We start from the raw sequence: 27,131 nt of genomic DNA, 5'->3' as shown, positions 1-27,131 counted from the left end.
GCGCATCAACAATACATCGTATAGCCTTGACTTGCGGCGCACAGAACAATGTGTGCAGTACTCACTCCTCCCTACAGTAGCCTATGTTTCCCTCAACCTACTTCATTCTGTCCCCAGATTTCTTGTACTTCATTTTATCTCAAACATCCACTCCGTACACTGGTTCCATTTTCATGTGCCCTTTCTCATAGTCTTCATATTCTCCACATCAGATTTTAGCTCCAGTCCCACTTCTTTTATTCCCATGTCTCTCCACACCTTTCTGTCCAGCCTTAAAAAAAAAAAAAAAATTGAGAATGATCTGGTTTCATCTTCACTGGAACAGATACCATCTTTCCTAGAAAAAACTTAATTTTTATGTAAGAGGATTACAGGAAAGTAACGAGCTGTCATGACTGAAAGCAATTTCACTTAAGTCCTAAAACTCTCTGGAGGGAGCAGCCATTACAATAAGGAAAAAATCAGAAGTTTGACACCTATAATCTTGTAACTGCAGGAGTCTCTGTGCATTTTGTGCTTTATTTTCAAATCCACTAAGTACTTTGAATTGGCAATGGTACAAATGTTCTGAGACTCACTGATGGCATTTCTAATCAATTCAGTGAATAATGACTGCAAATTTCTATGAAGCAATCTACTTGCAATGAAGAACAGAAAGGGATGCTTGCTATTCTGTCCGAGACACTGAACCTACATGAAAGAAACAGAGGAGAATAGGAGCCTCTTTCCCTGCCATTTCAGATTTCTGTTTCATAAAGGGAGAAGTGTATCCCTGAATGGTACTTGAAAATGAGAAGCAGCAGAGGTGTGCATACACAAGTGACCAGCTTTCATTACCTGCAGATCTTCATTGTTTCACTCAAATTCTTTTCACCACTTTGTCTCCAATACAAAATGTAAACAAAATATCAAAAAAATCTTTTTCACTAGGCTAGAGTTTCATAGTGACCTATCTTCTACTGCAGAAACCTCATTTTTAGACGATCTACAGACAATACCTCACCATTTCCTATCTGAGTATGATAATTGTACTGTGTTGGGGTAAGCCTAGTATCTTTGGTTTAGAAAAGCCGGATGTCCTGCTTTTCAGAGCGGTAGCAGAGAAATAAAGGAGTGTCTAGCCATCTGTTTGCAAACCTGGGCAGAAGTGTACAGAAAGAGTCTCTCTCCATGCTATTAACTTCCTTCTAAAAGGATTAACCTGACTCTTGCAGAAGTCAATGGGAAGTCTTCATTTATATTAGTTGGAGAAATCTCCAACTAGAGAAAAAAAATCAAGAAAAATTAAGCAATGAAACTAGGTTTTCCACTAAAACAATGCCCTATATCCCAAAAATATGCACAACTGGTAGACACTTTCTATGTCCAAGTCCCAGAAATGCTGGATATAAATAAAAGTATCAACTCAGATATTGTAAAGACATAAATTACTATCTATATGAATGATAAATAATCTTCAAAATGTAGTGACACAATGTATAAGGAAATGAAAAATAATATTTAAGCAGCATTTTGATAGGATGTTGTGAAGTTACGTATGGGAACCGAAAGGTTAAGCTACATAAAGGAATAGGAAAAAGAAAAGAGTGGACAATGGTATGTCATATGTATATGCCATGTCATATATAATAAATAATTATGTGCTATAAAATGACAAAATAAAGACATCAGGGATAAGCACACGATGTCACAGACCTTCCAGTAATGGTAATTTCTCCAGCAGTTGATCAGTCTCCAAACAACAGTATAGCTACACAAATGTAAACACAGTAGCTTTCCCTGTTTCTATCTGAAATATATAGTGCAACTAAGTCAATATCAGTTACTCAGATCATGGTAGAAGTGGCTGCAGTTCTTGTTAGCAGAAGTATATCAATGTTTGTTTGTTTCTTGCAAGGGTGACCACCTTCTCGTTGCTACTTCCTGCTTCCATTCATTCAAAGAGGAAGGGGTTTAGTCTTCCAGTGATGTCAGAGAATTTTTTTTAGTCTAGAGGCCTGCAAGTATTACTTTGTTCTAAATCCAAGTAATCTGGAAAATACTTTAAATGAATACCCGCTCAGCATAAGAAAGCAAGAAACTATCTTAATTTGATTATTTTAAATGGATTGGAGTTTTGTGTAGGTGGAAGACGATCATTACAGAAAGGAGTGCTACACAGAGTAATAGATAAATAGCTCATGCTGTGAGCAGAACAATATCTCTGTTTCTTCTCTCAGAACACAGATACAATTAGTTAGAGGACGTAGCATTCTTCATAAATTTTTGGCATCCAATAGAAAAAAACAATTGCATTTCAAAACAAAATATTGTATTTGAAATCATTTCCCCTTTTAATTACCTGCCAAGGCTTTCAGTCTTTCCCCTGCAAATGAACACATCCCTTGTAGTTAAGCGCAATGCTTTCCCACACTGCTGGCGGGTTGTGAGGTTGCTAACTCCTGCTGCTGCAACACAAAATCCTCAGCTTGGCTCTTGGTAGGAAAGTAACTGCTCTCCACATACATTGTGTTAAAAATACATGCGTTTCTGTAAGGTTTCCATCTACCATTATGTGAACTTCACTGATTCAACTCTTATAATTTTACTGTCACAAAATAACTACATCCTTCTGTTCAATAAATGCAGAGGCAAAGCCAATGTATTCATATTCAAAGCAGGAAATCTTGGCCCCCTGACAGCACTGTATTCCTACTGCTGGATTTATATTCTAATGGCTGATGTAGATTTCATCAGATTGTCCAGTAGCAATAATTCATTCCATGTAACCTGGGCGTACTCCATTCTTGCTGGCTTAGAGAGCAGACCTATTGCACTCACCAGCCAATCCATCTTAAAACTAGTTTAAAATATTAATAATCATGGTTAGCTAGATGGAAATATGATTGATTGCCACATATTCTACTAAATAATGAAACAAATCAATAGCTATAGTTATAAAACCAGACTCACGGGATGAATTAATCAAAATCAGTGCCTACGTTTCAAACGTATGTCTGTCACTCTGTCTTGTTTCTGTACTGTCTTTTGCCCAGATGTAAAAATCTTTCTCTGCGGGCATCAGATAGTGGCAGATACAAAGGCCAAATGGATATCAAGTGTTATACTGTTACAGATTCTCCCCTGTTAAAAACTCATTATTCTCCCCATCACGAGTGGAAATCTTCAAAATATTCTCATTGCACTGGAATCAGTGTTGACCCCTTATTTCTTGGGTGGCTCATCCACACTGCTCATTTTTTAGTTTCTTCTTCTGTTTCTCGTAATTACTTTTCCCGCCATAACAGAAGTATCAATGGCAGACGTGAATATATATAAAGTAAAACAAGCATATTTTACTGATAGTTTTAATACTTGAAAACAAAAACACAGCTTCATAAACTTCCAACCCACCTTCTTCCTGTACTTCATTTATGAAACATAATTTACTTGGACATGCTGCAATAAATGCACTCACTGCTGCGCTGTCTCAAGAACTTGTTATACAAATCATGTATATAATAACAAACTTGCACACAATCATTTATAATGATATTACTTACCCTAAATAGCTTTCAAATTGAATAAGATAAAACAAAACACAGATCATCTTATTAGCATTCAAAGATCAGGAGAACTGGTAGGTCTAGCAAGAACTGGTAGGTTCTGAGCTTTGCATTACCAGGAAGTTCAAAGCTTGAATGTCTGCTTTCTCTTTGTTATTAAAAATCTCACAAGTTTTGCAAAGGTAAGGTAGCTATCCTACATCTTGAAAACATTCAAAAAGACCTCAGTAATCATGTTTTTTCTCTATGAATAGCACATTTGTTTGAGTCATATTTACTGCTTTTTAGCCTGAACTGCTTTCACCAAAAGTCTACATCAGCATGAGCAAAGTGTATTTTTGTGCATGTAAGAAGTGGTTTCATGCTTGCACTCCTTTTTTAGGCAAAGAGCAAGTGACTTCTGTTTACTGGGAAACATATTTGCTTGTGTTCTCGTTCGCTTGTGCTGCTGGAAGAGTGCAACGGAGCTGGAAGCAGGGGAATTTTCAGCTGGCACTGCTCCTGCGAAGGCAGCTCTGACTTGGCCCTGCTGTGGAGAAGGACTGGCTAGAATAATCTGCATACTGAGTTCCTCAAGATCAGAGCTTGCTGCTGCTGCAAATTAAAATACACCCTGGTCTCCACCTAGACACAGCATAGCACAGATCTGCCTGTAGAGTGATAGAGCTTTGGCCTCCCTCAGTGTGTACAGGAGTGTGGTGAAGAAAAGACTTAAAAGACCTGTGAGTTAGTTCCTCTTCAGGAGCCCGTGACATGGCCTGGCATAGTCAGGCAGTAACCCTGGTCTGTACAATGGACAGGAGACCCATTTTGAGCAAAGGCCCTGTGGTGGTGATACTGAACTTCAGCCGACAAAGTAAGAGTGGGCAGGAAGACAGCAAGGATCAGCGGCTGTCCAAAAGGAAAAATATCCAATTTGCCAAATTCTGCCCTAAGTGTACCTATGACCTGGTACTTGAAGTTCAAACCCGTGTCACTAAAATCATTTAAGATTTGTCCTGCTTGTTATATTTTGTTCTTTGTGTGGTGGAAATATGAAAACAACACATAATGCAGAATAACTGGCTCGCAAGACTCATTTTTACCTTTTAGGTCTTGTTCAGTAGCACACAGAGCCTAAGAAATTTAGGGGTGGAAAGGGCTGAGAAGTGAGGGATCACATACTGGATCGCTTCCAGGGGAAAAGGATTCTAAGCACAGGAGGGAACCGCTGTTGGTGCTGGCAGCGACCACAAGGAAGACAAGAGGGATGGTATGGGGACGGTGAATGCAGGAGACAAAGGAAAGAAAATACCACGAGAATAAATATGGAAAGGATGTTTGTAGTTACTGAGTTAGAAATCGATCTAAAAAGCCACATGGCTTCCCTTCAGATACTGGCTCGTCAGCCGGGGGGGAGCAGGGGGGAACGGCTGCTACCTCAGAGATGGCCGAAATCACCCCGCAAACCCAAGAGGAAACACTGCCAGGAGCCGGAAAACGTGAAGCGAGCAAACGCCCCTTCCCACACTGCCCTCCCCGAAACCGCTCGGGGAGACCGCCCGGATAGCCAGCTCCTCGGGAGCCTCTGCCGGGGAGATTCGCTTACTCCCGCGGGAGGAGAGGGCTGCGCAGGGCCGCTGAGGAGGGAGCAGCAGCGCCCGCCTCGGCTCGGCTCGGCTCGGCCGGGCACTCCCCCCCGGAGAGGGCGGCCCGGGGAAAGGCTGAGGCGGGAGACCCCCCTCCGCTGCCCGGGGCATTCCCCGCGACGCGGGCCCCGCGCTCCGCCCTCAGCCCCCCCTCGCCCCCCCCGCCGGGCCGCCCCGCTCCCCGCGCAGTCACCGACTCAGCCGGCGTCGGGGCCGCTGCGGCCGCTAGGTGTCGCCGGCGCCCGGGCCTCCCCCGCGGCCCCTCCTGCGCTCCGGCTGCCGGTGGGGCTGTCTCAGTGCGAGCCTCCGCGCTGCGAGCGGGCGGAGGCGTCAGCCCGCAGCGGAGTCGCGCGGCACGGCTCGGCTCGGCTCGGCTCGGCTCGGCTCGGCTCGGCTCGGCTCGGCTCGGCTCGGCTCGGCCCTTCCCCCGGCACCCCGGCCCGTCTGACGCGAGGCCACCCGGGCCGTTCTCAGCACCGCCAGCGGCCGGCTCCCGAGCACGGCCTGCGGCCCCTCTCCGGCGGCGGGGAGCCGCGGCAAGACGAAGGCTGCGGCGGTGGGGGGAGCAGCCATGTTGGAGCGGGGAATAAAGTGACTTTCCTCGGGGAGGGAGCGCGGCCGGCGGCCCGGCGGAGGCGGCGGCTCTCGGGGCAGCGAGTGGAGGTGGGGGGGCTCGGCTCCCGGAGGCCGGATACCGCTCCTGGGCGGAGGAGGAGGGGAAGGAGAAGGGGGAGAGGAACCGCCCCTGGACCCACGGAGCTCCGGCGCTGCTGGTGAGTTGTGGCTGCTCATTGTCTCCCGGCCCTGGGGTGCGGGTCCGCCTCGCGGGGTTGGGGTTCGGCCCGCGGGGGCCGTAGGGGGCCCTCGGCCTGCATGTGCGTGGGATGGCGCGGGGGGGGTGGGTGAGGTGAAAACGCGGCCCCGGAGGAAGGTGATGGGAGCTGGGGCGGGGGGTGCACCGCGAGAGGACCGAGGGGCTGCTCGGGGAGTCCTCGGTGGCCGGGGCCGGCAGGGCCGCTCTGCGCCCCCGAGCAAGGCCGGGCCGGGCCGGGGAGGGGGATTTCCGCTGCCCGTTGGCGGCTGGGAGCGGCTCCGCGGCGGCCGGTGCGGCGGCCGGGGGGGCTGAGCCCCGTCTGCGGGGGGAGCCGAGAGAAGCCGGGCCTGAGGGGTGAGCCGGGGCGTGCAGCCGGTGAGCACCGCGGGATTTTTTGGTGATCCTGTATTCGTAACCGTCCTTTCCCCACCGCCTCCTCCCCTTCGAACGAGGCAGCTTTCTCCTGACAGCTCTTCTCCTCGCAGCCTCCGCACGTATGACACATTCGCTCCTGTTGCAGGTCTCCCCCGGCTCCACGCACACCCAAAATAAGTAGGTTTCTGTGCGTGACATGAGAGTTTTTGTGCCCTGAGCCTTGAGTTCGTAGATGACAGGATATGTGAACATTTGCTGACCATGAACTTCTGTGAACTCTTCTCCCTCCCCTTCCTCTCTCAGATATGTAATGGCTTGAGTCCAGTTGAGAGCAAAATGGTTCTTCTCTCGCAAGGACAGGGGAAATTAGGTGGCATTAGGTATGTTTTATGTTTCATGGAAATTTACTGTGCCCACCAGTTACAATACCGTGTTCATAGCAGTGGATTAGCTGCTGCGTTAGAAGAATGCTGACCTTGATCCCCTTTGTCTCTCCTGCAACAATTTCGGTAGCTGGCTGGAGTTGTTTTAAACTCATTGCTGTCTTTGGCACTTCGCTGATGGTGGTCAGCAGTATTATGGGTGTTGTGAGGGAGACAGGACTGGGGTATATCATAATCCAAACTAAATAATTTTAAAAAGCATCTCTTTCCCTTTTTAAATTTTGGTAAATAATTTACATGTGTATTTTTCTTTTTGTAATTAAACAGAAAATCAATAGCAACTTTCTTGCACCTATCATGGCCTAGATATGAGGAGAGGAAGCCTGGTTTGACATTCTTCCATTCCTCCCCCTCCCTCTTTTTTTAATTGTATTAATTGAACTGGAAACTAGATGACCAAAGGTTAAATACTCGGAAGATGTGCGGCAGAAGAAAATATTTATGAAATTAGATTTAGTACCAAATTCAGGTTTGTTTTCTTATTGGAATTGGATACAAGTGAAGTAGGTGATCTGGTATTTTATGTGCTTAAGATGTTAAAGAAATTGCCATATTTCTTTGTTGTAGAATTCTGTATCCTCATAGGCAGCTCTTGTTATTTCTATCTGCGCTTCAGTAAGTGACGTGAGAGAGACTTCTTTTGAATAATTAACACAGAAGTAACAGATATGAAGACATGAAATCATATGTTTGAAATGCACAGTGAAAAATTTCTTTAAAAATTATCTGTACTTGAAAGAACAAACTGAAGTTACTTCTCCAACATAGAGAAACCATTATAATGTTAACTTGTCATTAAAAGGGCCACTTACATTTGAAAGATGAAAGGATCTTTTCTGATGGTGTTATTTAAATACTGCTTTGGCAATAATGAGTCTGGCTTACAAAAATCTTTAGTAAGGATAATGCAGTGAAGTTCACACCTTGCATTTGCATATTGTGTGGTGTAACCCTGTGTTTATCCAGGATGGAGCTCTACACAGATCAGTAGGTGGGGTCTGCCTACATCCATATCGAGGAGTTTGCAAATTGGAGCCTGTGTTGTCTGAAGCAAATTATAGTTTGAAAGTGGCGAGTCTTTTATTTGAAGCTTGGCTAAGGATGTAGTGCATTAATTGATCTTTTTAATGTGTAAAATGCCACTAACGTGTAGTTAAATACTTGATTTATAATGCCAAATATAATTAGATCGAGAATAACTGTAAACCAGAACAGGGCTGTGTTTTTTCCCCTGAATGGCTCTGGCTTCAATTTCTGCCTAACACTGCAGTGTGAAAATAGGATACAGCTTATGACGTGGATGTTAAGATGTTCTGTATGCCTGTGTTATTGTTACGATGTGGAGCTCTTACAGTAAAACTACACAGAATTTTTTGAACAGCTTACATGCGAAGTCTTCTGATTTTTTCAATGACTGCCTGCTGCTAAAAGAAAAAAAAAAGAATGTTTTGCTGGTGTTAATAAGTTTTGGTTCAGTACCATATGTTTGAGTAATTGCACCTAAAAAGTGCCATCAGAAGAGGCTTCTTTGGAGACTGATTCAGTGAACAGTCTGCGTTAAAACCTTTCCAGGAATTTGCTCTTTACCCTCTTTTCACATTTAATGGAAGCTGTTCATATTTCACGTACTGATCAGCTTTTATTTGTTGGCCAAGAAGGCTAATCAGCTGCTTTTTAAAAAGGCGTATATGCTAATTGGGTCCTTGTTGAATGCATAATCTGGTGCGACATGAAAATGGACAAGATCGTGTCTAAAAATCAAGCTCAATAATAATAAAGCTTTTCTTGCATGAACTCACCTTTTGTAAACTCACTGACTGTTACTTACAATTCTTAAGTTGCGGGTATCTTAAGTTCTTAGCTGCATGCTTTTTAATGCTTGCTTTTTTATTTTTACAGCAAGCTCTGAATATGTATCTACTGAGACAGCTGGACACAACTGTAATCAGTGGCACTTCAGAATTTGATATAAAACTCTACCTCACAGCTTTAGCTTGTAAAATGCTTTTAAAATGCCAAATGTTTACTTGACAGTTATGCTTCACATCTAAAGAACAAACTAAACCGGTGTATTGCTTATCATCATTATCTTTTTTGCAAAGCACATAATTGTAGCCATGACTTCTTCCTTCTGAGTGTAAGAACTGGAAGTTTTTTTTGTGCCTTTTCACATGCTGATGGTAGAGACTATCTTACTTGGATATTAGAGGTAAAAGCATTTTATATTTAAATATTCTGATCACTAGACAATAGTTTTAATTAACTTATTAAAAGCCTCTGAGAAATGTAAGACTAGGGTTTTGTAAGAAAACTTTACAAATGTTTTCTGTCCTGCTGTGTATACCTTTTGGGGCCTAGTTAATGTTTTTCCTCATTAAGCGGGGAAGAACAAATACTGCTTCATCCAGAAATACTAGATTCCCAGAAGTGCCCAGTAATGATGTGGAATGCTTTCTTTTTCCTGTGTATTTTGTGAAGAGTTGTGATGTACTTTTGACAACTGTTTCTCTGAAGAGTGAGAGTTAGTGTTTGTTTAGCCAAATGAGTAGTTATAATTCTGTATCCAATACAAATCCATACTTGTGCACTCTTAACTAACCTGATGGATTGGCAATTCTTCCAGAGTTGTTGGTTTCCTGGACTCCTTTTAGCAGAGATGTCAACTCCAGAGTTCGGTAGCACTGGCTAACTAGAACATCTACAAACAGCCGTTTAAACCTCGAGAGTTTAAGCACTGATGTTGGTAGTCACAAGGAAGAAACAAACTGGAACGTGAGCTAGTTTGCCAACTTGGAGCACAAGAATGTTTAAAAAAAAAAAAAAGTAAAAAAGTTCTTCATTTCTGAGATCTGATTATATAGAAAAGTATAACCTTAATGGATGCATAGATCAGGTAAATTTCATCAGGCCAGCTTTTGATAAATCAGTCCTCAGGTAATAAAGCTTTTGGCACTTCCTTGGAGATCATCATACCTTATGTCTGACTGTATTATAAAATACCATAGACATACTGATACTGGAAATAATAATAACTCTGTGCTTTACTGGCATATTTGGGCTTTTGTGATCTAGTGCCTGTTTGTAAAGGATTAGAAATGTCAATAGGGAACAGCAGGTTATCACAGGGTGCTATGTGTAAGCACGAATCTTATAAGGAGAGAAAAAAGAAACGTGTGAGTAGCATCGTCAAAAAATACAGCAGCGGCAGAAATAACTGTCAAATCACATTTTAATTTTTAATGTCATGCAGAATTAAACAATGATTTTAAGAAAAAGGAAAATACCAACTTTGTAACATTTTACAATAAACACTGGAAGGTTTCTGTGGATTTCAGGCCAATTTTCTGCTTGATTACTTCTGTAATACCTTGAAAATACAGTAAGCTGAAGAACAGTCTTATCCTAGGTTTTGATTGTGACCTTTTTCCCCTTATTTTTTTTAATCTTCTCTGGAACAACTAGTTGTGCGTATATTATTACGAACAAGGCTATGTTATTATACCAGAACAAAGAAACAACATGTCTTTCATTTACACTCCTAGCTACAGTTCTTGCCTGTCTTTTTATTTTAGATTGGACTTGCTAGGTATCTTGCATAAGTGAACGTTACTCTGTGCCCTGTAATCGTATTTCATTTAATTATAATTTATACCTTGTAATTGTACTCCTTTCTCTGACTGCTGCTGATTTCAAGGCTTGGTAGAGTTGCACGATGGTCTCTGATTTTTAACATCTGCACTTTGTTAGCTTCACTAAGGACACTTGCGTGCTTTCAGTTTGTGTTAAAGTTGGCAGGATCATCACTTTCTCTTCTGTGCTCAGTGGATTAGGGCTTTTTGCAGGCGTGTAGCTGTACTGATACACTTATATCATAGTGGACTGCCGTAACCTCTGCATAGTCTTCTTTCAGGAATGTCTCTCCGAGTATTTCTGACTTCCTGCTCTTACCTTACTGATACAGAAGTATCTTGATTTGTTTGCATTTTGTTAGGTATGTGCAAGACATTTTTATACAGCAGTCATTAAAGGTAACATTTAATGAGGTTTACAATAATGGGTGCTAATTAGTGTTCACTAAAATAAAGATCTTTAGGAAATACAGATTACCAGGAATTATCAAAGAATATTACTTACCAGCAAACCCATTGTCCTGTACTTGGGAGAAAACTGGTTAAAAAAGTTACAGTGGCCTATAGGAGTAAAGAAGCCGCTTTACAAAACTCTCAAGAAGTTGAAGTTGAATTGAGTGAATATGAGTGATAAGGGAAGCTGAAGACTGTGATGAGGAAAACCCATGCTGTCACAGACTATGAGAATAAGGTGGGGTGTGTTTTAGGAGGAAAATGAATTCGAACAAAGCCATTAGCTTGTTACAAATGCTAAAGAAAATGGTAGCATTTGATGATCATCGGAAGATGTTGTTGTTCATTAAATACTGCTGTATTCAGAAGTAAAATCAGGTGATAGTCATATCTGATGCTCTGAAATGCTTCCTAAGAGAACCTGAGGGTGTTAAAACAGCAGCCACTGAAGTTGTAGGGTGAGAATTGTAAAAGTTGATAGGGCGCTTTCTTCTGATAATGTTTTTCAGTATGTTTCAGAACATCGAGAATTCTGTAATTTTTAGGACAACTTAAGGTTTCTTTCAGTGGTTTTGAAAGTTAGTAATATGCATAGTAATGAATATTGACTGAACAGGAGTTTAGGTAGAGGAAAGAATTGTTCAGCATATATTTATAGAAGACTGATCCTGTGAAATTAACTTCTGGTTCTCTTGATAAGGTTAAAAACTTTGTGTGGTATAATACTGTTGCTGTTGCAGACAGGCTTCTTGGAAACCTTTTGCTTGGCTGTTATGTGACATTTTGATTAAGGAACTAAAATGATAGCTCAAGTGTCTGCATATGAAATGGTTTAAAACCTGGCGGATAACGTGAATCAAGTGCTTAACTATAAATAGTTGCCGTTACGTAACCGTGTGTGTTGGGAGCTCCTCATCGTCAAAGTATGGTCATGAAGGAGCACTGGGAAACCTGCGCTGTGCCTGCTCTTGGGCATTGCTGCTAATGAAGTGAAAGGCAGTGAAAATTGCTGATTGTTTTTGTAGCTTGCAGAAAACTGGGAAAACAATAGAGGCTGCAGAACGGGGTCATTAGCACAGGGTGGATGCTTGGAAAAATGACAGTTTCCTGATTGTTTACTTGATGTGGCATTTTATGTCAGGCTTTAAAAGACTGCATACAGTATGTTTACTTTTAAAATAAATTAATGATATTTTCTGTTTAAAATAAGTCAAATATAAGCAGCTATTAATATTAGCTTTTAGTTTGGGAATTTATTTTGTAAAGCTTTGGAATAGTTTTTCATGTATAATACAGAACAGATATTAAGTGTTGATCTGCATTCAGTATGGGGTTTAGGGAAAGCTTTTATTTTAAAAATAGATTAATAATATAATAATTCATTCATACTGTACAAGAGGAGGAGAATCAGTTATGAAATAATAGATTACATTTTATTATATTTCTACCAGTTTTCTGTATATCTTGAAGCAAAGTTGAATTGCTGAATGTAGAATTCATAAACATTCTGTGTAGGCCAAAAAAGTTGTGGTCATATATATGTTTAACTGGGGAAAATTAAAAGCCATTTTTCTAGTCCATTCTTAGTTTATTGCCAGAGGAGGTTCCTCTGTTCTTTCTCTCTTCGTCAAGATCTGGTTGTCATAAACAGCAGTAGAGTATTTACATATGCAGGAGGCTTGTTTCCTTCTTAAGTACTATTCAGTCTAAAACTCTGTCATAAATATCTTACTAAATTGTTTAAATGTCTGCTTGTAAAACATGAAACTGTGTCATAATTCGCTTTATTTATGGTTGCTCTGAAAACTAAATATAAAACTTAAGCTTCCTGTATGACTGTTGGAGACTAAGCTTGGCCTGGTGCTGCCTGTGAGTAGCTTTGTTGCTCCACAAACAGTTTAAACTGGCATAACTTTGGCACTATTGCTTAAAGCTGTAGTTGTTTCCCCCTTTGGGCTGCTGCTCTCATCCCCATGCTGCTGCCTTTGCACTAGCAGGTGCCTTGTGACAATCCAATGACTATTTCAGGGAACCAATGGAGGTTGTAATAGGCATTTGGGTTCAACTTTACTTTTGTTTTCACACGTAAATAATAGTCACTTACTGCAGAATCAATGGAAAAACAACAGTTTGTAATAATTTATTTTTTTAAATATCCTGAGCAGATGGGAGGGGAAGCTTCCTGTTGTACAGAGAGGAAAGGAGGTCCTCAGCTGCTAAATATATCAAACATATATGCTGTACTAAAGTCTTTTAAAAGTGATGTGTAAAACAGCAGCTCAGAAACTTATTTTGGTACTGAATAACAGGGGACAGTGGGGAAATAATTACTGATAAATCTTATAAAGTATAGTCTTAATTTTAAATATGGGTACATCTTTGAGGTAGGAGTTATGAAAGGAAATAGGATTTTTGGTGTGGAAATTGTTAAGTGTTGGAGGAAAGAAATCTAAGGAAGCTAAAAATAATATTCTTTTCTTGAAAATAATATTTAAAAACTGAACTTCATAAGCCAAAATTGAGCTATGGTAGGAGTTCAAAAAAATTTTGGAATAGGCAACAACAAAAAAAATCTGTTAATGTCTATAGTGGTCATATTTTAGAGGGGCCCAATACGGGAGTTGTGCAGGGTGCTTGTTTTTTTCTGAAGAAGTGATCACCTCAGGAGAGACAACATGAGATCTTTGGCTTCATTGAAGCTACAGTTTGGATTTAAATCACTGAAATTTACACTGGGTGTTCTTGAGAATAATGTCCTGTACAACACTCCAATAAAGCAATTTCAGAGGCAGTTTCAAAAGTTTAAGGTTATCCATAGTATTTCATTACCTTTGTCAATATGATTCAGTACGTTATGGCAAAGCAGCAAAATATTTTAATGCTTATGCTCTTTACCTTCAGGATTAAACAAGATAAACTGCTTACAGTGTTCCCATTTGCACAAGTCACAGTATTTTTAAACCTGCTGCTTGTAATTCTGTATTGTTTGTCAGGGAATGCAGTTAACCTAAATGTTTTATTGTGACTTGTTTCTGATACATCTCAATATAATTCTCAAAAGCCAAATGTTTGATCCATAAGCCAAAAAAACAGCTTTAAAATGTATTTCAGCCGAAGACAGCCTTTTATTATTAAGCCTACTTTTTTTTTTTTTTCTGGACAGCACAGGAGAGACAACATAATGGTGTATAGTAATTAGTTTGCTCAGTAGGTATATGCTTTTCTTCTTGAATTACACAATTTTAGTATTTTAGGAGCAATCTGAAGTAGATTATGAGTTCTGAAGGTATGGATTTGATATGTTTTGGTAGTAAGCTTAGTTACTGCATTTTAAATTGTGGTTTGTTTTAGTTTGTGTATCAAATGTGAAGTGTTGAGTGTTGTTAACAGTATTCTGAACCTGTTTCCTTTAAAATGGGCTTTTTTTTCTTTTTTTTTTTCAGTGGTCGTACATAATAGAAGTTTTGGTTTCCTGGTATTTGTGAGTATTTCTGGAAGTGGAAGAGGTAGACATTAGATGAAGGATTTAAGTCATAAGTTGTTTGTCATTGTTAAAAGTTATTTTGAGGATGATGGGTAGCCAGTGATGATTTGCACCTGTAGTTGCATCTTAACAAAATATCTATATTCTTTTTAATCATCTCTTTCTAGGAGTGGGTTGGTAAAACCTGGATTTTTTTTCAGCAAATAATTTATTCACATCTAAAATATGAATTGTGCCAGATCGACTGATTTGAGTTTTGTGGGGTTTTTATTGCTCATCTCTATAATCAGTAGAGAGAAAGAGGTTCAGAGCGTAATCCAAAGATCTTAATGTAGAGCTGCCTCTCTTGCCACATTTGCCTTGGAGGGAGCCCATCACAGTCATTGTTTTTGTATTACACCATTGCAGTTTGAGCTGAATTAAGTGCTTGCTTCAGAATAATTTTTGCTGCATCGGTAAACTAAATAGGTTTCCACTACTATCTGGAAAGTACTGGAGGGAAGAGAGAGGGCAGGAATTACATGGTTGATGGTAAAGAAGGAAGAGAGGGTGGATGGAGCCAAGCATTTTCTTACTGCTGGTGGGAAACCGTTAATTGACCCCAGAACTGGTATGAAAGTTTCTGCGAAGTGCCTCAGGTGCCTAAAGATGAATAATATGAACCCCCCCTGCCATTTATGCAATTGGGTCTTTAACATATAAGCAAGAAAACATGCAGATTTTTCTTTATTCTTCAGTTCTGCTTACAGGTGCTTAGCATGAATTAAAATTCCAGTCCTGTGAATAGTAGTGATAGTATATTTTAATATTGAAATAGGTTGCTGAATGATCTGTTTTCATTTTGTGTCTTGTGGCAATTACAGAAACTAGGGTTGCAAGGACAAATAAAAATGGTCTGTTTTTTTTGTGTTTTAGAACGTAGTTCTTAGAATTTATATGCTCCGTGATAAAATAAGTGTAGTGAAGATTTGAGCATATACTGTACCTGCAGCTGATGTTCATTATTGACTTTTTAATGACATTACGCTGCATTAAGTTAGTTGTAGATTTACATCTTTACATGATTGGATTGTCATATCAGCTCTTGGTAACTGAAATTGTATCTTAATTCAGAGTTTGTTTTTTTGTTTTTGCTTGGAAGATAGGATGTGAAATCTGTTTTACTTGTATATTGAGAATGATTCCCTTGGGTAGGTTGACATTATTTGCCAAGTGTTATGCTAGTTTAGGTAAACTGTTGAAGATGTTATTTTAGGATATAACTGCAACAGATTTTGTGTAGAGCTGTTGGCCAGTTTTCATGAAAAGTGCTGCATCATTAGCTAAAGAAGTGTGTAGGGATGGATGATGTCAATTTTTGATTGCTTAACTTGAGGCATCTTTAAGATACTAATCTTCAGGGTGCGAGTGCTGAGGGCATTTTCAAAATCAGCCTTAACAGTGTTGGCTGCAGAGACATGTTGACAGAAATAATACCCCAACAGTGTCTGAAAACCTAGTGGTGTAGGTTCTGGTAAACATTTCTAAGAAACAACTGGAGGAGAAGCGAAGATGGTGTGTCCATAAAATACTCGTAAGCCAGCTTTATAGTAACACAATAGGATAGCTTTCCCCTTTTCTGTGGCTAGGTGGTATCTTTCAGTCTTTTTATACCAATGTAAATGAATCTGTCCTGGACTATTCAACCTGCATTAATGCTTTACATCTCAGTCTATATAATTGCGCTGGTGCCATTTCGAGTCGTATGTCAGAACTAATACATACGTAATCTCACTGCTTCCAGACAGGCCTGAAACACAGACTTGGAAAGCAGTCCTGTTGACTGTGTTCTACAGGGAATATTCATATTCTCTCTTAACTACACTGGGTATACAGAGCTTCCAGCAGTAGACTATTAAAAAAAAAAAAAAAAAAAGTCTTTGTCACTTAAGGAGGAAAAAACCCTCAAACCTCTGATAGAGCACAGGAAGCAAAATTGTTGACAGAGAAAATTCCTGTTCTGTATAGTCACTTTTATGAGAAGAGCCACACCCCAAAGGTAATGTATTTAACTGTTAGTGGATCCTAGTGACATAATAGAATTTTTTCCCTTGTATTCAGAGGTTTAAAGGGGATAAAGAAAATTATGTGGGTTAATATCCTTTCAAAGTTATTTGTGGTAGTTGCCACATTGTGTTATGTTCTAATTGAAAAGTATTTGTCTCTCTGTGGTTGTAAGTGGCTTCAGAAAAATTACATGTTCTGTTTTGTGAAAAAGTGGGAGATGTTCATGATGGTTCTTTCATCTTGTTTAACCCTTGACAAAGCTCCTTCTACAGTGTGCACAAGCCTTGCTTTTTCTGGTAGGTAGTTATATTATTCCAGTCAGATTGAGCTATCCTGGCTCTTTATGATAAAGTCGAGGAAGCTTTTTGATTAAGCAGCCTGAAATACAGAGAAGCTGCACTCTGTTTTACAGCATAGAGGTGAACTTTTAATAATGTCCCATTCCCCTCCTCATATGAGTAGCTTTGCTGTATTTTTGAACCAAACCTTAGGGTTAGCTGTGGTTTTGTTGGGTAGCAAAGGCGACAAATTCAGTTGTGAGGGAAGGAGCACATAGCTAGGACCAAAGGAGAGCTTCACAGGTAGCGCACAGCATTCTGGCACGCTGCATCCAGAATCGGATATTACTGGAGTGCATTCTTGTGACATACTGGGAATCTGGTGGTTTCTTTGTTTTGTTTTGTTTTTAAGCCAGAGGAAGGCCTAGGGGTTGTCTTAGGGCTTTGCTGTCTATGCTATCAGCAATATTTTGATCTAAGAAGTCAGACATCTGTGTTTAGGTAGTGAAACACAGCATATGTAAATCTGCTCTTAGATCTTGTACTGCAGGTTTTCTCTGAGAGATGCTGCGTTCAGTATTATTCATGATACGTGCTGATTATGTGTTCTAAGGATAATAAAATGTTTTGAACTTTAGTAGGCCATAGGGATGTATCCAGGTATCCAGGGTTTTTTTTAATTCCAGTCATGTAAGACTGTAGATTGAATAATATAATGTTGTAGAAAAACTAAAGGTGGTTACTGGATGGTGCTGTTCATTGCTCTCAAACACACGCTCTGCAGCATCAAAAGTTTTATGACAGAGGAGATTGAATTGAAGCTAAGAAATGTTTCCGGTGTCCTAACATGTTGTCTTGTAGTGGTACTAATTTAATCTTATCTGCGGTTCTGATACAATTTTTTGTTGACCAGCCCTTCAGTAGAACACTGTTCACTTCTCCGCCTCTGTACGCAGGAATGGGGTGCTGGTCTCAGAATTACGCTATGAAATGCCTTGTACTACTTCTCTTTTTTTTTTAATACCTGGAAGCTTTAAATGTATGAAAGTTACGTACTGGGAATTCCATTAATAAGGTTTAAACTTCCTAAAGGCAAAAAGCAGCTTTTCTCCTTAATTTCCAATATAGTTTTGTTATCTTTTTTTGTCCATCAATATTTTGGGAAATGCTGTGTTTCCTAAAAAATGTCAGTAGGGAACATCACAAGAGGCATGCTATGTTGTTGTTGTTAGACATTTTTATACGCTTAAATATTTGCAGCTTATCTGGTTTTTGTCCTTAACTTTTTTAGTAATTTGGATGCTACTAGAAATTATTAATATTTGAATTTGAATTTTAGATTTTTTAAAAGTGAATTTTAGTTTGGTTTTTTTTTTTTTTAAGAGCCCTTAGAATAATTTTCATCTGCCCTGCTCATCAGATGGCAAAGCTGATGTTTTTGGTGTTACTTAAAGCATCCAAGGTCAAGTGGCAAAGTTAGTCATAGGACCTTATCCTCAGCCCAGGTTTTCCTTGCTCTTTTCTGTCTTTCCTACATATGTGGTGCAGAAATTTATTTACTCAAATAATTCCATGAGAGTAGCTCTAAGAATTTGTATTGCTGTAATAAAGATTGAAACTTGTAGCTTCTGATCTGTAACTTTGCTGGCTTAATTTTTTATTTGATTTATTTTAAATGATTCATTTTTAAAGGATATTGATGTTTCAGTATGCAATAATACAATATTTAGGGCTGTTCATTTTTCTACAGTATAACACAATGTATAATATGGACTTTAATTTTTTTCATAGATCCTGTTTGGAACTCTGCTAGTGTGTATACTTTTAATAGTATTGATGAAGACTGGAGTCTTCATCTGAAAATTATGTTTTTTAAGCTAAGTTGTAAATTGATTATGTGTATTTCTTTCACCTTATGTAACTTCCTAGAATGAGGAAGCTATGTTTGAAAACTGTTAATAGAAGATTGCTCTGTAGAATTATTTAATTCTGTGTCATTTTGAGACACTACTTAGTGTCACGGTTTAAAGCTGGGCTGGCTATTAACCAGGTGGCAGATGCTCTCTGTTAACCCTCTCCCCCCCCCCCGCAAGGGAAAGGGAAAGGGAAAAGGGAGAGAGACTTATGGGTTGGAAAGTTAAAACAGTTTTAATAAACTATAATAATGAAAAAGAATATAATAACAATAATAATAGAAATAACCAAATATATACAAATATGTACAAAACCAAGATCAAGAGCTTGGAAATCCTCCTCAGGCAGAATTGCTCCCCCCAGTACAGGCAGAGGGGAAAAGGCAGTAGCTCCCCCCAGCACGGGCAGAGGGCAAAATGCAAAAGCTCCACTGCCATCACACCTGCAGGCTTTTAACTGGAGATTTGGCAAAGCTGGTACCAATCAGTGGGAGACAGGAGGGCCCCTCCCTCCTGGGCCCCACCTCCAGGAGGCAGTGGGTTAGTGATAAACAGGAAAGTGAGAATGACATGTATGGGATGGAATACCTTGCTGGTCAATCCTGGGTCACCTGCCCCGTCCACTACTCCCTGCAGGTACAACCCCCTTCAGCTCTTTACTCGTAAGCAGTGACCTTGGGTTCTCTAAGACTATTTGGCCTGGTTTGAGCCAAACCAGGACATTCCACCCCTTATTCCATACCATTCATGTCATACTCAGATCACCACTACCTTTTCATTTTCAAATATATATATACATATCACTAGTCTATGATTCATCTTTATGCAAAAAGTCCATCAAGTTCATTTGGTTCAGGATTGTGGGTTTGCATCTGGTTAGCAGTCTCTCAGCAGTCTTTCTGGCTAGCAGTCTCTCTTTTGTCATGGTTCGTGCCCACGGGTTGCAGGTTAAAGATGTCAGACTCGAGGAGGTTACTGGACGCCACTTGATGAAGCTAGCTCCGGTCGCATCACCACTGTCTTAACCTAAAAGACACTTATGCAGCAACAACATACAGTTCAAAATTAAGTAGTCTCACCCAGAATCAGATCACCTTCAGGGACACATCGGACTTCACCATCTTGCAACATCACCCACCAAGTACATCCAGGTCCCTGAGCAAAAGCAATCCCACGAATGGGTTTACCTTTGCCCGTTACAGGAAGAATCCAGACAGTTTTTCCCAATAGATTCCTTTCATGCACCACCGGGACTTTATCTCCTTCTACTGTATGTAGAAGGTCTGACTGAGCAGGGCCAGCTCGATTGATAGATCCCCTGGTGTTAACTAACCAGGTAGCTTGTGCCAGATGTTTATCCCAGTTTTTAAAGGTTCCACCCCCCATTGCTTTCAGGGTAGTTTTTAACAGCCCATTATACCGTTCAATTTTCCCAGAGGCTGGTGCATGATAGGGGATGTGATATACCCATTCAATGCCATGCTCTTTGGCCCAGTTGTCTGTGAGACTGTTTTTGAAATGAGTCCCATTGTCCGACTCAATTCTCTCTGGCGTGCCATGTCGCCACAAGATTTGCTTTTCAAGGCCCAGAATAGTGTTCCGGGCAGTGGCATGGGGCACAGAGTATGTTTCCAACCATCCGGTGGTCGCCTCCACCATGGTAAGCACATAGCGTTTACCCTGGCGGGTTTGAGGGAGTGTGATATAGTCAATTTGCCAGGCCTCCCCATATTTATATTTCAACCACCGTCCCCCATACCACAAAGGTTTTAACCGTTTGGCTTGCTTAATTGCGGCGCATGTTTCACAATCATGGATAACCTGTGCAATAGAGTCCATGGTTAAGTCCACCCCTCGGTCACGAGCCCATCTGTATGTTGCATCTCTCCCTTGATGACCTGAAGTGTCATGAGCCCACCGAGCTAAAAATAGTTCACCTTTGTGTTCCCAGTCCAAATCTATTTGGAACACTTTAGCAGCTTGATCCGCTTGTTGGTTGTTTCGATGTTCCTCAGTTGCCCGACTTTTAGGTACGTGAGCATCTACATGACGTGCCTTCACGACTAGTTTCTCTAGCCGAGCAGCAATATCTTGCCACAATTTAGCAGCCCAAATAGGTTTCCCTTTGCGCTGCCAGTTGCTTTGCTTCCACTGCTTTAACCACCCCCACAAGGCATTTGCCACCATCCATGAGTCAGTATAAAGATACAGCCTTGGCCACTTTTCTCGTTTAGCAATGTCTAAAGCCAGCTGGATGGCTTTTACTTCTGCAAATTGACTTGATTCACCTTGTCCTTCTGTGGCTTCTGTGACTCGTCGTATAGGACTCCATACAGCAGCTTTCCACTTCCGATGCTTTCCTACAAGACGGCAGGATCCATCGGTGAACAGCGCATACTGCTTCTCATCCTCTGGTAGTTCATTATATGGTGGGGCTTCTTCAGCACGTGTCACCTCCTTTTCTGGTGGCATTCCGAAGTCTTTGCCTTCTGGCCAGTCCATGATTACTTCTAAGATTCCTGGGCGATTAGGGTTTCCTATTCGAGCCCTCTGCGTAATTAATGCAATCCATTTACTCCACGTCGCATCAGTTGCATGATGGGTAGTGGGAACCTTACCCTTGAACATCCAGCCTAGTACTGGTAGTCGAGGTGCTAGGAGAAGTTGTGCTTCAGTACCAATTACCTCTGAAGCAGCTCTAACTCCTTCATATGCTGCCAGTATCTCTTTTTCAGTTGGAGTGTAATTGGCCTCGGAGCCCTTGTATCCTCGACTCCAAAATCCTAGGGGTCGACCTCGAGTCTCCCCTGGCACTTTCTGCCAGAGGCTCCAGGTAGGACCATTGTCCCCAGCTGCGGTGTAGAGCACATTTTTAACATCTTGTCCCGTACGGACTGGTCCAAGGGCTACTGCATGCACAATCTCTTGTTTAATCTGTTCAAAAGCCTGTCGTTGTTCAGGGCCCCACTGAAAATCATTCTTCTTTCTGGTCACTGGTAACTGGAGCAGCCATCCTCCTAGAAAAATTCTCTCTGGTATTTCTTTTAGCTTGCAACTCACATACTCGTGCCTGTAGGGTACTGGTAGGTTGTCCATGCCATCTGCTCATGTCCTCCCCATAACCACGCAGGGCAAACCACAGGATACCTCGTGATGTGTTCCTTTTCCTTTGAGCTGGTCCTGTAGGAGAACGTTTTCTCTTAACAGCTGCAACGCGCGCCTGTGTAGGTAGAGAGTCAAGTTTATTCTCGATCATGGACAGTTTGTCTGACAGTTGTTTAAATGAGTCCTTGTTCTCCTTAGTCAGTTTTTCCACAGCCGAGATGCGTGCCTGCAGTGGGGAAGAAATACTATCTTCATACTGTCGCATACAGTTAGCCATTTCGCCCACAGTAGAATGTGCCATAGCATCTTCTCCCCATACTAATATTGACAATGTATGGGTATATGTCGGTGGAGCATTCTTCACAACCTTCCGGAACATGGATCGGTTGCATTCCACTTCATCAGGATCTACAGGATCTACAATGTCCCGTGGGTGTCTATAAATGATCTCTTGCACAGCCAGTTCTCTAAGGTAGTTAATACCTTTTTCTATAGTGGTCCATTTGCTTAGGTGGCTCATAACATCATCTTTATAGGGATACCTGCTCTTTACAGCTGACAAGAGTCGCCTCCAGAGACTGACAGTGTTTGACTTTCTTGCGAGCGCTTTATCAATACCACCATCTCTGGACAGGGATCCCAACTGTCTGGCTTCTCTGCCATCCAATTGCATGCTGTCTGCCCCATTATCCCAGCATCGGAGCAACCAGGTAATAATAGGTTCACTGTCATAACGGCTGAAGTCTTTCCTTATATTTCTCAGGTCCTTCAGGGATAAGGAGTGGTAGGTTATCTCTACGTCCGAGTCCTCTTGTGATAGTTCTGCTTTAGAAGGGCCTTTCTTCTGTGATGGGTCTGCTTTAAAAGGACAATCAAGGGAACCCCCATCTGTGTCGGGCCCTAACTCTGCCTGAGAAGGGCCCTCACCTGGGTCATATGATGGCTCTGCCTTAGAAGGCTCTGAGTCATCATCCTTCTCTTCACGAGCTGATTTCTTTTGGTATTTCTTCCTGGTTACAGGAGCAATTGGTACAGATTCAATAGATGCTGGGGTCTGAGTAGATGCAGTGGCTGTCGTGGGAGTGCTGAGAGTCTGAGTAGCTGCAGTGGCCATCTTGGGGGGTGTAGCAGTTGTGGTACAGGCTGCCAAGGTTTCAGTGGGTTTAGTGGCTGTAGCGGCAGCACACGCTGTAGGATCTGAGGCTGTAGCGGCCATACACACTGTAGGATCTGAGGTGGCTGCATAACACTTACAACTGTCCCTGCACCGATATTTAATCTTATCCCACATCAGAAACACATTCAGGACAACCAAAAATAAAAACATGCCACCTAGACAGCACCATCCTAATTTCGCAAAATCTAGTGGAATCAGCTTGGCAGAAAAGGAGAAGGTACTATTTCCCAAAGTAAAACTGGAAGTGTGATCATTAACAGAATCAGCTAAAGGACGCCTGGAGCGTGCAGATGAAGTCGCTGCTACTGATTCACGATTAAAACTGCCCATCATTGTGTCATAGAGATAAGAGATCGGAATATTAACTGCCCAGTTTATCACAGCATAAATCAGTATCAAACCCCATACCAAAATAATACATTTCGACCAGCGCCCACTGCTAAACTGCATGTAAACATTCATAAGAAGCAAGCAATAACACAGTGCCCACGGCAGGTAAGGCATCATTGCAATACTCAACTGTGAAAGAAACTCCATAAAAAGATGAGATAACACAGCATTCAAAAATGACATCACCATCTTCACTATCTGTTTTAACTTTCCAAACCCTTGTAAATCTCAAAGGAAGAAATCTGATATTCTCTCAGCTGAGCTCTCCGGGTCTCCTCCCACCAGAGCCAGGATTCAACTTATCAGAGCAACCTGTTGGAGCTTCTCTCGAGCCCCACGTTGGGCACCAATAAATCTGTCACGGTTTAAAGCTGGGCTGGCTATTAACCAGGTGGCAGATGCTCTCTGTTAACCCTCTCCCCCCCCCCCGCAAGGGAAAGGGAAAGGGAAAAGGGAGAGAGACTTATGGGTTGGAAAGTTAAAACAGTTTTAATAAACTATAATAATGAAAAAGAATATAATAACAATAATAATAGAAATAACCAAATATATACAAATATGTACAAAACCAAGATCAAGAGCTTGGAAATCCTCCTCAGGCAGAATTGCTCCCCCCAGTACAGGCAGAGGGGAAAAGGCAGTAGCTCCCCCCAGCACGGGCAGAGGGCAAAATGCAAAAGCTCCACTGCCATCACACCTGCAGGCTTTTAACTGGAGATTTGGCAAAGCTGGTACCAATCAGTGGGAGACAGGAGGGCCCCTCCCTCCTGGGCCCCACCTCCAGGAGGCAGTGGGTTAGTGATAAACAGGAAAGTGAGAATGACATGTATGGGATGGAATACCTTGCTGGTCAATCCTGGGTCACCTGCCCCGTCCACTACTCCCTGCAGGTACAACCCCCTTCAGCTCTTTACTCGTAAGCAGTGACCTTGGGTTCTCTAAGACTATTTGGCCTGGTTTGAGCCAAACCAGGACACTTAGAGACAGCCTATCTATTATATTGAAGGTTTTTTAAATGTTGGATTTTGTTTTAAAAGTGGTGTGCAATCTAACTCTAAATTCAAACAAATAAAAAGAGAAAACATGATCTATATTAAATGTTAATTAAATTCATAGAAAAAAGAAAGGCAGCTGATGGGTAGAAGTACATTGTGACCTTGTAGAAAACAGAAGGTATTTAGGATTATAATAAGCATTAGTAGGGTTTCTGTATCATAGGCCTTTGTATATTTTGTTTAAAGGTCTGGAACTAGCTTTAATAAATATGACCTATTTTTAGATGTAGTTTGTCTTTTGGACTATTGAAAATCCTGCTTATGATGTATTTGGAACCGTTTTTACTTGAAAGATGCAATGAACGCTTCAGGTATTTCTTTAGTGAAACATTCACATATATTGAGAAGCAGAGATTAAAATGGCAATTTTATGGCTGGGTGAAATTTGTATATAGCAAATGAGATGTAAAGAAATGCAACCACGTTTTCTTCACACATGCAAGAGCATGTTCTGTAAGCAATTTCTGCAGTTACCTTTGCACACTTCATGATTAGTTAATGTACGTTGGGCAAGTTATAAATGGATGTCTGGCATATCAGAATATGATTTATACTGTGTAAATCATAAACACTTTATTTGTTATTTTCACTGCTCATTACACAGAATTGTCTAGCAGCACTTGAGAGAGTAAATGAATTCTCTTAAGACCTAACTGCTGTCCTCAGAAATATCTACGTGTTTACGTTCTCGACTGCATGGGCCGTACGTGGACCGCTTTTTGAAATAATCCACTGTGTGAATAAAGAGTATTCAAGTCTTTGTCATGCTAAAGTAGAAGTTTAATACAAGTACTAAATCAATTAGAAATACTGTTCTTTGATAGTCAAACTGTCTCTCAAATTTTGACATCCTGTCTCAAAACAGCAGTATTAATCATTTAGTAGGGTTAAAAGAGAAAGTTGCTTTTTAACAGCTCTTTGTAATTATTCAGAGTTAATTGTTTATTTTGAAGGGAGAAGTGAACTTTCTTTGTATGAAATGATGTACAGTGCTAAAATTAACCTCATCTGTAGCATGTGATGTACTGTGTATCAAAACGATGCACTGTAATTCAGGATTGTTTAATGAAAATAGCAATGGCTTCAACGTGTTTTTATTTATACAACCAGATCAACATAAATAATTTGAATAAAAAACAAAGTTTGAGACTTTTTTTACAGAAGGTTGTGCCTCTCTAGGAGTACAAGTAGCTGGGAGTGGCATGCCTGTCCCAGGGGGTGTAAGGCTGATAGGGGTCAGGGCATGGCAGGGACCTGCCTCTGTAGCCTGGCTGCGCCATGGAGAGTGACGTGGCCACCATTGCTCCTCTTCTGGTCGCTGTAGCAGGTGCATTCTTTAATGATAAAACTAGCTTGCTACCTCAAAGCTCAGAAAAGCATCTTAAATCGCTGTATTAATCCTCTTCTTTCGAAGAGCAATAGTTGGTAAATTCCTGTGTTGCTCTTCCTTCTGAATTCTCATGAACTTGGTCATTTGGTCTTCCTAGTTGGCAGACTTATACTCCATAAAAAACTTAATGTTAGTACCAAGATAAAGGTTTCTGTCTCTGGGGAAGATTATGTTGAGTATATTGTGAGCTACAGGGGAATGAACATTCATTTGCAGGATGAATATTTCACCTGTTTGTGCCATATCTGTTTTAAGGATAAAAAGAAGTTGTGATTTAAGGGCAAAAAAGCTTTGAAGTGAATATGTATTTACTGTCACCTCAAAAAGTCATTACTGACTAGATTATATACCAGTATGGATGGGATACTTTTGTGGTAAGATATTTCCTTAGTTCACTCTGCCTGTCTATATAAAAGCTAGTAAATCTGTGTGTTCTTCTGACATTTATTTTTAGTTCATGAAGTTGTAGTGTGAGGCACAAACAAAAACTTTGCTTTGATAGTCTAAAAAGGGTTCGTGAACTGAGGGTTTGTGCCTGACGTTATCCCCTGCTATTCTACAGATCCAGTGGAAAAACTGATTGTAAGTCAGCTCTGGAGGCACTGGTAAATGTCTTTATATATAAAGGCAGGATAGATTTGTGTATGTTCAGTACCAGGCTGTTCTGAAGCTGAACCAACTTGAGTAAATTCTTTTCCCCTGTTGCACTGTACACAAGGTAGAAAATAAAGGTAGACTTTTGAAAAAAGTAAACTGGAAATGGCCATGCATAACACTAATGCCACTTGCTTTAGCCTTGCCCCCACACTGTGTTTTCCATGCGATATGGTCATGAGGCTGGAGTAGAAGTATGGCTCTTTCCATTGCCTGGTGCTCCAGGGCAGCTTTCCTGCTCTGCAGGCTTCGTGAAAGGAGGGTTCCCACAACAGGGCTGCAAACAGGGTGGTAAATACGCAGTGCTTTTCTCTCTGGGTGGTAGCTTAATTTAATGCCGTTTAGAGGCGTTCATGGTTAGTGATCTCTTATGTCACTTATTTGCAGTGAAGCTATCTGCTGTATATGCTTGTTGACCTAAACATTAATGTGTTGAACTGTTCTTCATCAAACATGTACGTTCCAAAAAATTGCATGTTTTCAATTTGTCCTCCAAGATGCTCTGCAAAGTACGTGTAGTGTTTACATAATGGAGGGAGATGGTTAGGTCTTTCAGTTAACTTGATGACTAAATTAGGTAATTCTCACAGAGGATACTTTGACACTGGTCATAAATTACATGATCACATGAAACCTGTTTGTTACAAGCCTAATTAATAAGAAACATTTATTCTACACTTACCTCTCATATCCTCATCATGTTTTTCTAAATGTCAGTTAGGATAACATGTAATTAAATCATTATGAACAGT

The 27,131-nt window shown here is 40.9% G+C and overlaps 1 protein-coding gene across 3 annotated transcripts in view; it reads left to right on the top strand.

Annotated features, from left to right (window-relative positions):
• Positions 1–5,561: 5,561 nt before the first annotated feature.
• Positions 5,562–27,131, top strand: part of CDK17 (cyclin dependent kinase 17) — a 107,755-nt gene continuing 86,185 nt past the window's right edge. For 2 of the 3 annotated variants that reach the window (XM_068400646.1, XM_068400644.1), the window contains exon 1: positions 5,562–5,946. The gene's annotated coding sequence lies outside the window, so the exon portion shown is untranslated. Of the gene's footprint in view, positions 5,947–6,665; positions 6,743–27,131 lie in introns of all 3 variants that reach the window. The other variant, XM_068400645.1, reaches the window with a different exon arrangement.

Source organism: Nyctibius grandis, chromosome 5, assembly GCF_013368605.1.
Source record: "Nyctibius grandis isolate bNycGra1 chromosome 5, bNycGra1.pri, whole genome shotgun sequence".
Lineage (NCBI taxonomy): Eukaryota > Metazoa > Chordata > Aves > Nyctibiiformes > Nyctibiidae > Nyctibius > Nyctibius grandis.
This window is presented reverse-complemented; position numbering and strand designations above follow the sequence as displayed.